The following is a 16,392-nucleotide window of genomic DNA, read 5'->3' on the forward strand; positions in this document are numbered from 1 at the left end:
CCTGATGTCTTTGGTACCACGCTCGCTTGAGACCAACTCACTTGAACCATGCTCGCTTGAACCTGCAACTCTTTGAGGCCCTTTTGGACCTCTGTTAGCATGACTTGGTACTGATCCTCTATGTTTCTCCAAATCTACTCCATCTCAAATCAGACGGTGTCTCCAATTTCATCGAGGTCCCCATCAGTGAGAACCATGGGTTCCATGCTGACAGACTTATCAGATTTCTACTTCTTACATGCGCCTCTCGTACTTGTTTTCTTCCACCTCTTGACAATAAATGGATAATCAACGTCCTCTAGGTCTACATAGGGGTCTTTGCCACCCTGATTAGGTTCTTCTGTGTGTTGTTTGTCTTCATTCTCACGCTCTGGTTCCTGTGCAGTATTCTTATCTACATCAATAGTGACCTTTGACGTCATATTCTTCTTTTCCTTCGGTGCATTTTACTAGTTCCTTCTGTGCCAACCGCAAATTCTGTCGGAATGAGCCAGTCAGTAGACCACATAAGGAATAGCTGGGCGATATCCTCTTCATTGACCAAAAACGACAACGTCATCCATGTCTTCGTTAGATCACGTCGCACGTGGATATAAAAATGGTGGAAGACGATCTTGAATTCAAAAATGCGTTGATATTCCTTGAATAGACTCGGTGACAACATGGGCTTATGGTTGATCACCATCCATAGATCCATTTCAAATAACACCCATAACATATTACTTTCTATGGCGCGATTAGGGTCCTTTGATGCCCAAAACGAGGCAAACTTTATAGCCTTGCCCAAATCTAGATTCGCAGTGCGGAACTGTGCATCATCCAATGTCCTCTAAGCTATCAACGCTATCAATAATAAGAGCTACGCGCAGTGGAACACTTTTCCCTCCTCTTGTGATTCGCGACAATCTTTCAGGAATTCTTGGCATAGATAGCCTGCCCAGTTGAACTGGACCCTCTTGCTTCACTACACAACCAAGGATAACACTGGAGCTAACACTTCATATGCTTGACACTTCCTCATAATATTTCCTACCAAAATTTGTGCAGGAAACCACATAGCTTCGTATGTGATTGAACTTATGGCATATCCCCTAGACTTTTTGATCAACCCAAAGTCACTCTTCATCTGGTCCACCAACTTTTTCTCAAGTGAATTCCCCAAAAAAGCATTTGCGGGTTTCGTGACTTGATAGGGAAACACTGTGATTCTCATATCAACATGTCATCAATCAAGATGGGCTCTACCAACCATAGGCACCCATCATGGACCAACGCCAATAACTAGCACACACAAATAATGTTTATTTTGCTTCATCCGAAGTGCGGGATGTACAACATATTCAACAATCCTGCATGTTGAATACCTACCACCCATTTCATTGGTTCAACTCTTGTAACACCCGAATCCTCATAGTACACTGCCTTTAGATACTGTTAACACCCAGGTTGTTCCCTATGACTCCCAAGGGAATACGGCCGGGGTAACCACTAACCAATCTTTGGATTACAGTTTCTAGCCAAACTGTAATCAGAGAGGGCTCTCTCTTTAGGATTTGTATCTGTTTTGATAGTGTTTTAGGCTAGCTATTATGCTCAAGTTTTTGGTTTATGTTTTGGTTGAGGGACTTCTTTCAGTGCTTAATATGTAGTGTTCAGAGAGAAGTATATCATTGGGCAATGGAGTCTAGAGCTGTGAACTGTTTTGAAAGGCTGGAGTGATGATGTTCAGACTGCAGGGCCTATTGGGTATCTCAACAAACAAAATTTAAACTTAAGTGGTGATGTATGGTCAGCCAACAGAAAGCAATTAAGAATTCTCCATTAAACTGGTGATGTGTAAGTGGAACATGTTGCTCAGGAGCAAACTTGAATTCTTGAAACAAAGGCCACTGTGAAAGATATATTCTGATAGTGCAGCAACTAAGAATTACACTTATCAAGATTATAGCTGAAGAAAACATTCATTAACAACATAGACTGAGCTCAGGGTATTGCATGAATAAATCCTGAAGACTATTCTTTTTCTTTGTTGCTAAATACTTAGAAATTAGAAACATATATGGATTGTAAAAGATTGAAACACATAACAAAGAGAGTAACAGAAAACTTATTGTATTGTGAGGCACACAGGAATCCTGCAGTTTTCAACAAACACCAGAACGCACTCAACAATTCAGAACTTTGAGGAATTCCATCACTTTGTTTATTAAACTCTGAAAAGATTACAGCATAAGAACTTCTTCAAGAGAAATCAACAACAACCCCTACAAGCTTGTGCGAGGGGAAAATATATACAATTGGTTCTACAAAATATCTGAGTGCTAAGTTATCTCAGAAATGAATACGCTCACCAACTTTTCAAGATATTTAGATAAGAAAGTTATTACATCATTGAATACAAAGTAAATGCATCTTTATGCTTGTCAGAAGATATTTTGGCCTTTGGAGGCCACTAAGTCGGTTGGAGTGATCTGCATTAATGCTGAGAAATGCGCTTTTGGAGCTGCTCTGCCGTAGCTTCTCGGCCTGGACACCTGTAGCTTCTCACCTTGCTTTGTTGGCCATAAGTTCTGCTGAGTTGGCTCAGCTTTCATCTTTAACGCATGCTGATCCTTTTAAACTGTCCTGTGTATGACAATTTGCATTTTCCATGAACAAAATTTATTGAATGACTTCCTGTTTATAAAATCATCTGTATTGCCTTAGTCCACCATTCTTGTGTAGGTAGTTGATGCCTGAGAATTGCATCCATAGTTTCCTCTGCCTCTGTATATTTATAAAAATTGGGAGGCACTTCAAACAGGTGTTTAATTTCATTCATTATAAAAAATAAACTTTCTACTCTGTTGTAGAGAGTCTGTCCTGTGGCTGGCCCTGTTTCCTCTGAGGTGCTGGGCTTCTCGTTGATCTGACTTGTGGCAAATGCATTGACCCTCTTGGCATACTGCTCATGTGTGAACAGTCTCCCTGCGCTGTTCAGTAAGCTAGGGAGCCCTCTGTTTTGTAATATCTGAAATCTGTCCATGAACCTGTTTACCTCAGTCTGCATGTCTTGGGTTCTTCTTTCTAATGTCTGGACCAAGTTTCTCAGTGTAAGAACCCTCTTGATTAACTGAATGGTCTCAGTTCTGTTTGAAATTCCCATGGTAGCCAACTGAGTACTTGTTCTATTGTTAAGCACATTAATCATCCCGGTGGCCACTTCAGGCATGTTGCTTAGAGCAGCCCTTGATCTCTGAATTTCAGTTTGTGCCTTTGGAATGAGCTCTAATTGCTCATGGATTGTTTCAATATATTGCCATTGGTCATTAATAGATTGGCCAATATTAGCCCACAACACTATTTTAAGCTCAGCCACAACCTTATCTAATTTGAGTTCATTCTCTAGCTCTTTGATCCTGTCTTTGAGGGATTTTATCTCCCTGCCCTTTTCTGCCACAGACTGCTTGGATTTGTCATATCTATCATTTACTTTGGCCAATTTCTCCCTGGTCTCGTTTAGCTCTATCATTTGAGCTTCCAGGGCCTGAATCTCATTTCTTAGCTTTTGCATATCCAAGCTAGGGGCCTGCTCTGTTGTTGGTGGTGTTGAAGTAGATGGTGCTGCTTGTTCAGTCTGTTGAGGAGGAGGAATAGTAGTTGGAGGAGCTTCCTCAAGGTTAATGATTTGAGGAGGAGGCTCGGAGGTCTGACCTTCTTCTCTTTGTTTCAGAGTTGCTTGTAATGCTGCCTGTGCAGCCTCTGATTCTCCCAGCTTTTCTTGTGTCTGGATAAGCTGCTTGTAGAGAGACACCAGCAAAGCTGTGGCATCTTGATCATGCCTTTTTTGAGCTACTTCATCTATTTGAGGGTGAATTGTGGCTGGGAGTTTGACCTTTCTCCTCAAAGCTGCCATATCTGCATCCCTCAATTTTAATATTTCTTGTATGCCCTTGATATCTTTGGGATCATGCCCAATCTCAATAATTATATCTTCTAAGGACCTTATTCTGTTGTCCTTTTCTTGGGAGGATGCCCTTTCCAACTCAAGTTGGGCAGCTGTATTATTAAGGCTATTTTCTAGCCTGTAGTTATCCAATGTCTTATCTGCCAAGGAAGCATAGACCATCTCACATGTTTGTTTATGCAATTCAATTTTATCCATTGGGTGGATGTCCTTGGCCAGGACCTCAAGGTTGGTCCTTAAGTAATCTGAAGGGGAATTTGGCTGCAAAGTAGTTGGCATGAAGTGACTCATGATCATCTTGCCCTCCTGGACATCATATGCAGACATTAGTCGCTGCTGGTTGGTGGGAGCCATATTCAACAAATGGTTATACAGCTGTATTTTTATGGGCTCATTCCTTTTCTTTATTTCAATGAACTGTTGTTTAACGCTCATTTCACCCTCTCTCTGCTGGCTAGAGGAGCTGACTTCTCCTCCCACTGTCCTCTCTTGTTCCTGTTGGAAGGAACTTGCAGATGCCTCCAAACTGGGTGGGCCCATACCCAAAGATTGCCCTATAGGCATCTCTTCCTCTGAAAGGGGATTCATCCTGTGCCTCTTCTCACCATGACTTATTGATGTAGTCAAGGGAGTTTCTCTATCCCTTTTTCTGCTTACATCCTCCTTTTGTGGAGTTTGGAGGACTGAGGTTTCATTAACAGCTTCTTGCCTAGGAGGTACTATGTTTTGATCCTGCTGCTCAGTGAGAATTGGGGCCTCAACTCCCCCTTCCTGCTGTGTGGGCTGCTCTCTGTCATGCTGCCCTTCTCTTTGCTGTGATTCCTGTTGTTGCTGTTGCTCTACCTGCTGCTGCACTTCTTCTTGCTGCTCCATCTCTTTTTCTGCTTGCCCTTCAGTCATGGGAGGTGGCTGTTCCTTCTCCACCTGCTTTTCTTTGCCTTTGCTGGATGTCTGTTGAGTGTCCATGGCAGTCTGCTGATGTGTTGTTGAAGATGAGGCAGCTGCTCCAAGTTGCCTTTGATATGAGGGGGAAACCTGTCCACAAGTTTCCAAGTCAGCTTCTTTTTGAAGATTCCTAGCCTCTTTCTCTAGCATCTGCTCTCTAGAGATTGGCTCTTCTAGAGTGCCCTCTTTCCAGCTTAATGAATTTGCATACTTTTCAATATGAGGCAGCCTAACATGTGAATAGTTACCCAATTTGTATCTTATCCTTCTGAGGGAGATAAAATGATTACGGTCATAGGGTATCCATTTAAAACTGGTTTGCAATTTGAAACCCTCTAAGATCATATCTGCCTCCTTCCATCCCTCCTCTCTTTTATTGTATAGAAAAGGGCCTAGCTGGTTTCTTACCTTCAGCTGCACCTTCTTATTCCTACTTTGGAAATGGAAACAGTCTGCACTTCCAAACTGCCTGAAGTATTCTAGGGCAAACAGTCTCATAGGGACATACCTTGGCAGCCTGTAAGGATCCAATTCACAGCCATATACTCTGATTACTGTGTGGTGTTGGTAAAAATACCAATCACCAATGCTGTAGGATTTGGAGAGATGGAGAATTCTCTGCATGTCATCGGTTAACCTTGGAGGAGGGACACCATACAACAATGTCATAGCTGGGTGAATGAACAGGTCTATAAATTCACAGTATGTGTATGGTGATTGAGAAACATTATGGAAAACTGAAGTCCAAAACACAACTGACCTTGGACTTCCCTGGGCATTGAGTTTCTTGAGGGGAATGGAGAAACTGTCTGGTTGATAAAACAAGAACAGGTGGTAGATGTATGAGGTGAATCTGAACACCCTCTCCCTTGGTAGATTCATAAGCTGTTCATGTATCTTTTCTGCAATATAGGTGGCATAGTCATAGTGTACAGCTGGAGGTTTTCCAGGAGAAAACATGGACAACATTGCCATTATAGTGTCATCAACATCCTCAATTCCCTTGTATCCCAGGACATAGCTGATCAAATCCACTAGCATTCTGCCCAAGTCATTCAGGTATTGATATCCGATAGGAGGAGTTCTCATAGTTTCAGAGCTTGGCTGTACAAATAACTGGTTAATTTTGGTAATCTGGGCACTTGACAAATTACTCCCCTTCTTTATTAGATCCAACATGGAAAGGGGGGTCAATGGCCTGGCAGTATGGAAATGCAGCATCTCATTTATGGTTTCTGGGGTGATGAAGAACAAAACTGAGCCTGTAGGACTGAGAACAGCTCTCTGGCAAGGATCATAGCATTCCTGGCATTTATGGATCAAGTCTGGGAGGGCATTGACTTGAGGGAGGTTGTAGATGGGCAAATTTGAGTCCCAAATCCCTAAAATGTCAGCTCCATTAAGGTGTTGAGCTTTTAGTTCATTGAGCATATGAATATTAAACTTAGATGTGATTGGGAACCAGTCTAACATCTGATGATCCATGTCTCCCAGGGCTTTCCATTCTATTTCCCTTTGAGGGGCATTCAGAGGCTGAACATTCAGGGCTATTGGTGTCTCCATAGCTAATAAGGCTTCAGATTTGTATGTAAACTGGTTCTGAATGATCAGAGCAACCCGGAGGAGAGTTCTTTTACAATGGAAGTGTGAATTTCAAGGAATAGAGGGCAAATGAACAGCTGCAACAATTGAAATATTGCTTTGAAGTGTAAATAAGACCAATGTCTGGTATCAATCTGTCTCTTTTAGCAGGTATGTACAGTTTGAGTGACTGGTTCACGATTGCGCGAACAGAGTACAGTTTCTTATGAAAATGTGGGCAAACAAGGCTCAACTGGTGCTTTTCGACCTCACAGTTGCGAATGGGGGCTAGACACAGGAATTTTACCAGCAATTTATAAGTTTCGGTGTCTTTTAAGCTTTTTGAGGGAATTCACAGACAAATTAGGCGTATGAAGGATTTACAAGGGTAAATACCTGGTAAACAGTGAGCAACGGTCATGGATGTATGTAGAAATGGCGCGCTGGGGGTCTCCAAATCGATTTCAGCAAGGTGGTGCAAGTTTGGACGTGAAAAAACCATGCAGAGAGAGCAACAGCGAATTGGCAAAAGTATGAAAAAACGCGAAAATTGGCCAAAATATGGATTTTTGGCATATTGGCGCGTTTTTTGGATGATGTCAGCATGACATCATCAGGTGGGGTCAAGGTCAGATGACGTCAGCATGACATCATCGGGTGATGTGGCGAGCTATGATTGGTCCACGGGGATAGTGAGGTGGCAGACATATCAGCGTGGGGGCGGACGAAGGAGCTGATGCGGCGGCGGGGTGGCAGTGACGTGGTGATGACGAGGGCATGGCAAAACTGGTGGTAAATGAAAAAAGCGGTAATGGTTTTCTCGGACCGCCTACCATACGACGATGGTTTTGTCAGAGGGCAACCCGAGAAATTGTGAGGGCGACGCGTGGCAGAGGCCTGACATCACCCTCTGACAGTTTCTTGGGTGCTAACTGTCGGATGTCGGGCCCAACCCGATATCTATAATGGCCGTCCGATCGAAAGCGCTCGATCGGACGGTTGACGGGTTGATGAGTTGCGCGATTGATACGACAGCTGAGAAAGATTAAAATAATATATTTTTGGGGTCTGCGCCCGGCGGAAAATCTTGGGGATATGGTATTTTGTAATGTTTTCCAATGTAAAAATAATGCGGCCCCGACACTTTGGATAAGCGAGCAAAAGTGGGTTTTGATATTATTTTGCAATTTAAAGCGGGTATGGGTAAAAATGGGTCTTTTTATAAGGTTTTCTCAACAAATGAAGGTTTTAATGGGCAAAATGAATTCAGAAGAGGGGAGGGGGGTTAGACTTAGGTTTATCAAAGTGACCAGATGTCATTTTGATCCCTGACAGAGAACATATGGCTATAATGCCAAGGGGAGGGATATTTATACAATGTTTGGGGTTTATACACCATGGTGTTATAATACTAGGGAAAGGGTAACATAGGGGGTTTATACAATAAAGTTAGGGGTTAATATGGATGAAAGGAGTGGATGAGGGGAGATAATACTAAGTTTATTTGAAAATAACTTAGCTTAGGGAGTAGATCAAAATGAAAAGAGTTTTAGACAAGAAATGTGGCTTTTAAAGGGCTAAGAACCACCATAAAACCACCAATTCTTTCATGAATCTCAACTGATGATGGGATGTTAGTAATGAATGAAAGAGGGGAAAATTTGGGAAGTTAGACATGCTTCTTTGCTTTGCTGCAACCTGATAGAGAAGGAGGACTTCTCAATCCTTCGACTTTGCTTTGTGAAATAGGTTAGCACACCTTCAATTGTAAGGAATGACACTTCTGCAACCCCATCTGCCTACCCATCTACTTGCCTAGCATTTTTTTATTTCTTCTTGGAGGGTGCACTTAGGCTTGCAGACCCTTATTTGCCTTTTCTTTTCTTTGGCTTTTTCCTTTTGATTTTCTATCTACTGCTACCCTTATTTCTTCCAAGGTCCCAGATTAAGCAGTTGGGAGCCTTACTTCTCTACCTAAGCTACTTGTCTGCCAAGATTAAACAGTTTGGACAGACTTCTTTCTCTATTCTACAACTGAAAATTTAAAACATGGCATGATCCAGATTAGGTTGTTGGATCATCCATCAAAATTGAGTCCACATCAAGCTATAAGCACTGATGGTATTCTCTTGGAAATATGTGATCTTTGCATCATCAAAGCAGAGCATATTCAGACCTTTTCATTGCCAATCATGAAATATGAAACCTATTGATATAGGTAGCTAACAGTGGCTCCACATGGGGATGGTTTTTCTTTTGAAAGACCAAGAACAGCAGGTCAGATTGCCTTGCCCCTTGACTGCTTTTATCAAAATTTTGAAGTTTGCTGCTTTGAAATGCCAAAATTGTGTACTTCCCTTCTTGGTAGACCTATGATCCTATTTACCTTTTGCTTATAGTCAATAAAACTTTGAGAAACTGCATTTTTACATCTTAACAGAAAGTAATATATACATTTAGATATGTACAAGGGAAAACTTAGGCTGCACTTATGGGTGGTAGTCAAAATAGTGCTTGAGCATCCTGCCATTCACAGGACCTTCATCCAAATCAGTTTCATTAAGACTTTTAAGGAAATAAGTGTTGTTTCCTTGTACTGCTTGGACAGCAAATGGTCCTCTCCAAAGGGAATCAAATTTTCCATGTTTTCCTTTATCTTCCCTTCTTGAATCCCACCTGAGGACTTTGTCACCAATGTTGAAGTCTTCTGCCTTAGTTCTCCTATCAAAGGCCTTCTTTAATTTTTCTTGTAAAACTTGAACTCTGCTGAAAACTTGGTCTCTAGTTTGCTGTAAACATATTATTTGATTGATCCTTCTTTGCATATCATTTGGTTCAGCTTGGCTTTCTTGAAGAAGTTTCATAACAGGCACACCTAGTGATGAAGGAAATTTGGCTTCTAACCCATAAACCAACTCATATGGGCTGGTGCCAATTGATCTCTTGGTTGTTAGTCTATCTGCCCATAGAGCATTCACCAGCTTCTTATGCCAATTCTTTTTGTTCTCTTCTAGCACTTTCTTTATAATGTTTACCAGGCTTTTATTTGAAGACTCGGCAAGGCCATTTCCTTGGGGGTAGTATGCGGTGGAATGGCCTAAGGTAATGTGAAATTTGTGGCAAGTATTCACCATTTTCTTGGATCTGAAAGCAACAACATTGTCTGTTATTATTTTGTCAGGACAATCAAATCTAGCCAATATGTTATTCTCCAAAAACTGAATGATTGTTAAATCATTTGCTTGTCTGCATGGAACAGCTTCAATCCACTTAGTGAAGTAGTCTGTGGCTGTTAAGATCCATCTATGTTGGCCTGAAGATGAGGGATGAATTTCCCCAATGAAATCCAAACCCCATTGTTGAAAAGGTCTCTCTGTTGCAATAGGCCTTAAGGGAAGTGGCAGTAACTGTCTCTTTCCCTCAAACACTTGACATTTATGACATGAGGTGGTGAATTTCTTGACATCAGAGAACATGGTGGGCCAGTAGTAACCAGCCCTTAGTATTTTATCCACAGTGGACTTCCAATACAAGTGTCCACCACAGTCACCTGCATGAAATTATTTTATGATATTGTCAGTTTCATTCTCAATTAGGCAGTTTAGCAATATCCCTTCATGGTTTTTCCAAAATAAATTTCCATCCATAACACAGAATTTGGAAGCTTTCATTTTTAAGAACCTACATTTAGTTCTAGACAATCCTGGGGGAGCACACAGGTTTTGCAATACATAACATATATCAGAGTACCAAGGGGATTGTTCAAAGGCTACATTGATCTTTGGAGTCACCAGCTCCGGTTCACTGTCCAGCTAGTTGATGTCTAAGGCTTGGAAATTTGCTTCTATCATTAGTTTGGCAAAACCTTGCCCTTTTATTAGTTTTGTAGGTTTTATCTCAATATCAAATTCCAAAATGTTGGCAATCCACTTTCCTCTTCTGCCCTCTAAATTTTCTTGGGTGAGAATGTCTTTGACAATAGGACTTGGTACATAGGCTATAACATGGGAGTATAGGATATAGATCCTAAAGTCCTTAATGGCTTTAACCAAAGCATAAGCTTGCTTCTCCATGATTTGATATTTTAGGGGAGCATCTCTAAGAGCTCTGCTAAAGAAAGCAATTGGCTTCTCATTTCCTTGGTCATCTTTCTGTAACAAAACAACAGCAATAGTATGCTGGGAGGCAAAAGAGAAAATGATAAATTCTCTGTCAAATTGAGGATTGGTCAAGACCGGGGTTTGGGTAAGGGCCAGCTTTATACCTTCAAAGGCTTGATTTGCTTCAACTGTCCATTTGACTTTGGAATCTTTCTTTAGCATGTTATTTAGTAATCTGATTAGTTCTGCTAAGTTTGGGATAAACCTTCTCAAGAAATTGATTTTTCCCAAAAATCCCTGCAATTCTTTGATATTTCTTGGGTGGGGCATTTGTAAGATAGCCTGTATCCTGTCTGGATCTATCCTAATGCCATATTTAGAAATGATGATGCCATTCTCCCTTTCATTCTCTGTTCTACAGGGATTTTTCATGGTGACTACCTTACTGGTTCCTTCTGTGGTTTCTTCTACTTTTTATCTCCTGTCGCGGAGGCAGTAGGCTTTGGCCTCGGTGACCTGGGTGCTGTAGTGTGGATTGGTGGTGTTTCAGTCATGGTGTTCCCTACTCCTCTTTTCAAAAAATCTTGCTTAACTTCTTCCCAACTCAGGTAACCAGACATGCAGCAACACACTCGGCTCTTTAAGCACAAAAACACATGGCGAACTCTGAAGAAGCAAAGTGTTAAAATATAAAGTAGGGTACGATGTTTATAGCCACTTTCAAATTCAAACTATCCATTCCCCCTTAGATATTCCTCATAAATGTGAATTTGGCAGAAAATTTTCCCATATTTGTGCCTTAAATGTAGCTCCCCTGCTCCTTTTAATAGAAAATTCCTTATCAAATTAGCTATAGCACTACCAATGGTCATATTCTATACAGGTTGCACCAGACCCACCCTTGCTGTGCAACCACCCACTCTGTGTCGCAACTTCCTCCTACTGTGCCAGGGTCTCTAACATCGCGCAACTTCTAGACTTCAACGCAATTGTCTTTCCGTAGAGTTTTTTAGAGTCCCATGCCTCCTTTCAACTGCCCATAGCACTAAGAATTTTCTACATCCATATAGTCATTACATAATCTTAGGGACAAAATCATCCTTGTATATCTTCAATCGACTGCCATTCACATGTCCAGGGAATAGCTCTCCGTTGAGCTTCGGGAGCTGAATTTCACCACCATCAAAGATATTTTTCATAATATAGTGTCCCAGCCAATTCATTTTGAACTTACATGGGAACTTCAAGAACTTAATATCATATAATAAAACCAAATCGCCATTCTTAAAGGTTCGTTGCTTGATATGTTGATCGTGCCAAGATTTTTCCGTAGCCTTCTGTACTTGTTGATGGAAACCTGTGATGAAGTAATCTTCTTCCAGCGTGATCAGTTGTTCCAATCATTCCTCCATAATGTCACTGTCTTCCATGTTTGTGACCATGACAATTCTCAAACTTGGCACTATGTATTCCATAGGCATGACAACTTCCTGCCCATAAACTAAGAGGAATGGAGTTTGTCCTGTAAGTTTATTACAGGTTGTCCTGTAATCCCAGAGCACTTCCAATATACACACATCCTATTCATTTTTATTGACATGATAGACCTTTGTCAAAGTGTTTTCCAAGATATTGTTGAAATCTTCCATGATGCCATTTTCCTGTGTATGATAAGGAATACTTTTCTGATGGTGTACTTGGAACTCAGTCATCAATGCTTCAATAGTGTCATGTAAAAGATGCAATCCTCTATCACTCATCAGGATCTTTGGACAACCAAATCTTGAAAAAATGTACTCAAACATGAACTATGTAGCAGTATTTGTGCTGCAATCTTTTACTGGGTCCGCCTTAGCCCACTTGGTAAGATATTCTGTTGCAGTAATAATATATCACACGCCCATCTTCTTACCTGGTGGGTTGATTGGTCCTACGAAATCAATTTCCCATTTGTCAAAATCTTGCAGTGTGAGCTGTGGATTCAATAGAAATTCATCTTGCTTTGACGGTCTACCAGTCCTCTAGCAAACACCACAATATTCATCTTTGTGTACTGTGGGCCACCACAACCTTGCTCTTAAGATATTTTGTGCAGTGGATTTCCATGCATAATGGCCTCCTGCAACACCACCATGTGATTGAGCTATAATACTATATCTTTCATTCCTCCTCCATCAAAAACCACTCTCACCTGTATGGATTCCTTATTTAACAATACTATATCTTTCATACTCAGGGACATATCTACGCAATATCTCATCTGGACCCATTTTGTACAATTGTCCTACGATCAAGGAAAAGTCCACAACCTAGACTACCAGTTCTTTCTTCTGTTGTGATGTATACTCTGCAGGAGCTATGCTAGTAGACAAAAATTAAATGATGTCAACAAAGTGATCGTCAGCTATTCGTATTGCAAAGAGCTTCACATCAGGCAGTCCTTCCTCGATATTTGTAGGTTCATTGCCATTCTCAATTCTTGATAGATGGTCAAGTCCATTATTCAGTCTACTTGGATTAACGATTATTTCAAAATCATACTCCTAGAAGAGCAGTAGCCATCGATAAATATTTCCCCCCTACGCAGGCTTGTTGACCAGGAACTTTAATGCAAAATGATTTGTGAACATTTTAAAGTGTACACCTAAAAGATAATTTCTGAATTTCTATAGTGCATATACCATGGCCAAAATTTCGTGCTCGGTCGTAGAATAATTTTTCTTCACCTTCGACAATTTTCGACTGGCAAATGCAATTGGGTGGCCAATGTTTCCTTCACCTAGCTGGGTCAATACAATTCCCAAAGCTATGCATGAGGCATCTACGTGGACATAGAATTTTTTCTTCCAATTTGGAAACACCAGAATTAGCGTAGTAACCATATTTTCTTTCAAAATATCAAACCTCCTTTAGAATTCCTTATCTCAACAAAAGATAATTTCCTTTTTAAACAACTTCTCCTTTGGCGCAGTGATCTGCGCATAGGCCTTTATAAACTTTCGATAACATCCCGTGTGTCCTAGAGTGGTGTGCAACTGCTTCACGTTCTTCAGCAGATCTAAATTGATGATAACAACAATTTTGGCAGGGTCAACCATCAATCCCTTCTTGCATGCAACATGGCCTAGCAATATTCCATATGGTATGCAAAATATACACTTCTTAAGGTTCAACTATATTTGGTATTTTCTACAAACATCCAACATTAAGCGTAGGCTCGACACATGCTTCTTCAATAACCCAAACACAGTCTAATCATCAAAGTATACTTCCAGAAATTTGTGAATAAACTCCTTAAACACTGCGAGGACCACCCTGGAAAATATTGCAGGTGCATTTTTAAAACCAAACAACATTACAATATACTGAAAGGATACCCATTCAGTGGAAAATGTTGTCTTACTTCGATCTTCTGGAATGATATTGATTTGGTGGTATCCTGAAAACCCATCCATGAAAGAATAAGCCTCCTGTCCTCCTACATTTTCTAGAAATTCGTCAGTGAATGATGTAGGGAACAAATCATTCACACACGCGTTATTCAACTTCCTGAGATCCACATAGATCCTTATTTCACCTTTGGTAATATTTTCTTGTACAACCATCAGGCTTACCTAGTCAGATTCCTCTACCAGCTCAATTATCCCAGCCGTGACCATCTTGTCAAGTTATTCCTTCACCTTCTATTTTTATTTTGGGTTAAGCCCATACGACTACTGCTTCACAGGCTTAGCATTCAATATGATTTTCATAATGCCCAAATCACCCGCAATACCTTTGAGTCTAGAAAACTTCGTCGGGAATAATTTCTGATATTCATGTAATAGCTCAGCAACTTTACCGACTGTATCTTTGTCCCAATAATTGTCGATGCGCTCAAACTTTAGTTCTTCCTCAGTCCCTATATTGATCTGCCTTGTTTTCACCGGTTGTGTCACATTAAGTATCTCAACATATGGTCTTGCAACTTTGCATTTTCCTTATGATTCAAGTATATTGACGTTGCATGGATATTATTCACCCTCTTCTGCAGTTATGTTGTAACATTCAAGTGCGTGCTGCACCTGCGCATTCCAATTTAGCTGAACCCAAGCTGACACTTCAATTGGTATTCTGAAAATGGCTACACGGAGCTCTTAAAGGGCATCATATATACATTCAAATCCATCCTCAAAACTAAAAGTCAGTATAAAACTTTCCTTTAGTTCATTCCAGTTAGTGGTGTCATGGCACATTTCTATTTCAAGATACCAGTTCATAGGTATTACATCTTGTTGTGGCCACAACCACCACCCTATTAAAACCTGCTCTGGTAGCAAATTTGAATGGGTCCCCTAGAAGTTCGATCTTACATTTCTCTGAATGATATGTTTTTATCCCAGGGATTTTAATTCTCTGCTGAGTCAAATCTTCAATTCTTAATGGTTAAGACCACCCTGAATAAATCTTTGTGGCATGATTCATTTATAACTTAGTCTAGCCCTTCATTCATATCCTTCATTAGGACTTTTTCAACCCTCAAAACCTTCTATCACGTCCTTATTTCTATATCCCTTGGGTCCGCTTCCCCAATCACAAATCGTAATCGACAGAGTATAGTGTTTATACATAAAGCGTGATGCGATATGGCGGACCTGCCGACATTATTAACCACAATGCATATATTTTTCGGGTTCGGCATATCGCAAATCTCAATTAGTGGAGCCCAAGGCTTATACATAAGGCGCGACACGATGTGGCAGACCTGACGGGACTATTAAGCATAACACATATGATTTTGGGTCCACTCCCCAATCGCAAATTGCAATCGGCGAAACCCAACGTTTATACATAAACACGATGCGATATGGCGGACCCGCTTGGATTATTAAATGAAACACATATATTTTCGGGTCCAGCCAATCCCAAATCGCAATTGACAGGACCAGGGTTGATGTTGCATATGAATGCCCGCTGCGATGTGTGATTGTGACTCGATCGCATCGTAACCTTGGCTAAACCAGGGGCCGATTCTTTCACACTAGTTCCTCTTGATTTTATAGAAGTTTTATTGAGGGCAATATTTGTTTTTTTGGCATTTCTATCATATTTTCATAAGCATAGTTGATGTCGATTATTTCTGCAGGCGAGGACCAAGAGGAGGCAAGTGAGGTCGAAAAGCAGATGCATAAGCATCAAGGATGGCGCCAGGTAAAATATGCATGAGCGGATCCAAAAAAAAATATATATATATATGCAGGTGTACTCTATTTAAGATCTGACCTTAGGCATTCATGGTTGGGTTTCCATGCATTACCTGTGTATTCTGAAAATGATGTTGTCTCAGGTTTCATCAGGAGGAGAGGACACGCAATCATTCTCCTTTCCATCAACATCCGTTCACTCCCCCCAGGAAATAGAACGCTCCAGCAACTGTGACCTCGACGTGTCAGCGGTTTCACCGACTGTTCTATGTCTGTATATTTTTTATTTGTATATTGAAAAGGGGAGGAAGGTGGAAAGTCGAGGGGGAGGACGGAGGGTCAGTGTTTTTCTACATAAATATTACCTCCAGAGATGGGAGGAGGACTTTTTTTTGGGTAGAACAGCTCTTGATTTATTGTGCTAATAAAGAAGACTGTTTGGGTCAAGAAGGAGCCTTTTTCAGATTTATTTTCCTCTTCTTTCATGTGTTTAGAATCAGGGTGTTGATGCTAGCATAAATATAAATGTGTTTTGTTTTGTGCATATTGATAACAGACAGTCCGTGACTATTCTTGGTTATTCAAATATGATTTGTTACCATGGATAATTCATGAGCGGTTGCTGATTCGAAACCTT

The sequence above is a fragment of the Pinus tabuliformis genome, chromosome 9, assembly GCF_031772625.1.
Source record: "Pinus tabuliformis cultivar Carrire ecotype Pingquan chromosome 9, CPIR1, whole genome shotgun sequence".
NCBI classification, from domain to species: domain Eukaryota; kingdom Viridiplantae; phylum Streptophyta; class Pinopsida; order Pinales; family Pinaceae; genus Pinus; species Pinus tabuliformis.